Source organism: Bidens hawaiensis, unplaced genomic scaffold, assembly GCF_021521415.1.
Source record: "Bidens hawaiensis isolate Kalapana, Puna unplaced genomic scaffold, B.hawaiensis_p1.1 tig00039753_1, whole genome shotgun sequence".
NCBI lineage: Eukaryota > Viridiplantae > Streptophyta > Magnoliopsida > Asterales > Asteraceae > Bidens > Bidens hawaiensis.
Window position 1 is genome coordinate 50,345 of NW_027497007.1, and position 1,749 is coordinate 52,093.

General features: G+C 37.9%; 1 pseudogene across 1 annotated transcript; it reads right to left on the minus strand.

The window, feature by feature from the left end:
* LOC143591517 (F-box/FBD/LRR-repeat protein At1g13570-like) lies at positions 1-1,508 on the minus strand (annotated as a pseudogene). Its single transcript, XR_013145699.1, has 3 exons — positions 745-1,508; positions 487-675; positions 1-413 (listed from the first exon to the last, which is right to left on the minus strand). The product of XR_013145699.1 is annotated as an F-box/FBD/LRR-repeat protein At1g13570-like (transcript).
* Between the last annotated feature and the right edge of the window lie 241 nt (positions 1,509-1,749).

Consider the following 1,749-nt stretch of genomic DNA (forward strand, 5'->3'; position numbering starts at 1 on the left):
TACGCATTGTGACTAATTCCAAAGTAAGAAACCAAACGTCACCTTAGTTCATACTAGACTACCAAACACACGTTCATTTCTCCTTACACGATGAGGCCATAAAGTCATACTGGAAATAAAAGACAAGTTTAAAAGACCTAAAACTAAGATAGATCGATATCAACATCGGGGTAGGCTCGTTGGAGCTTCAACAACTTTATAGCAAACAAAAACTTTTCATCAGACACTACGGACGGGAGGGTGCGAATAACAATCTTTTTCAGAAAAGGGGAAGACACGAGTAAATATTTAATCAAACATACTTCATTCTCCGAACCTTTCAAATCTTCAAACACCGCATGTTGTAGCTGCAACGGGCCCATTGTGTTGTAGTCCCCCTCTTGAAAATTAATTGCAGGTGTCGGGTCATTATTCTGCAAGAATAGCTAGTATTCAAACGCAAATTACATATATATGAAATTATAAGACGAGCAGTATGATACATACCTGATTACATGCTTTGATTATAAGCCTCTGCAGATTTGGGAAGCATCTAATCAATTCAAAAGCACACGAGAGCATAATACCATTGCCTAAGTCTGTTATTGTTAATTTAAGACCCGTGAGGCAGGGATAGGCGGTAGGTGACCTCTTTCTAGTACCATCTTCTGTGAAAGACTGCCAAAAAGCAATAAACTTTTAGTACCACCGTTTTAGATTATATTGAGCATTACGGGTTGTTATATTATAAAAAGGGAGACCAACTCCCGAAAAATCCAAATGAAGCTTAAGAAGGTTTGGAAGAGAATCCACTAGCTGAAAGATACTACTGGAACTTGTGCTGCTCCTATCCTCAAGATTAAACAAGCTAACGGCTAATGTTTTGAGTGTTGCAAATTTTTCAAGTTTTGCAAACTCGACTACTTTCACCATATGATAGTTACAAGTACCCAAGATCAAAATCACAAGTGCGGGACACCTAGTAAAAAACTCCCCAATTGTCCTGATATTAAATGGCACGCCTAAAATCTGTAAGCTCAATAGATTTGGAAAACCATGAAAACTAGCGGGAGGACCGAAAGAACACTGAACAAGCTTCAAATGTTTTAACTCCGAACAAGAGAAGAGATGGGTAGGCAGCTTAAGCGGTGGTAAGTTCCTGTTCCAAAGAACAACAACCAATGGTTAATATCTTCATCGTCCAACTTCCACCTCTTGTCAATGTAGAGCACAAACTTTGTTATGGCGCCCTTAATATGCATAAGAACCCTACTAATAAATCTCCCGTAATCTTTTTTCTCTCCTTCCTTTTCTGATAAATACTTGAAGAAGTTGTAATCGAATACTAGTTGGCTAAGCATAGTCCAGTTATACCTCCAGTTTCTCGCCAAGATACCGGTCCTCACAGCATCTTGTAGTGGCAAGTGATCGAGAACATTAGTTAGCACGTTATCAGGCATGGTGCTAATGATATCATCTTCTGGTGCAATTAGCTTGGGTGCTTTATGCGTCCCCTGAATCAGTTCCATTACTCTAACTAACAAGAAGAAAGATACTGATCATAAACGCAAAACAAATGATGTTACAAGAGATTTGAACATCACTTTACAAAACAAATTAATACTTGAAGGTTCTATGATAATAAGTTGAGAGGATTGCTGGATTGGACCTCAATGACAGAAACGAGAATAAGTAAATTGAAAATTGCAATAATCATATTACAAACCCTAGAAGGCTTGAATGGTTAAGCATATGAATAATATAATGAAC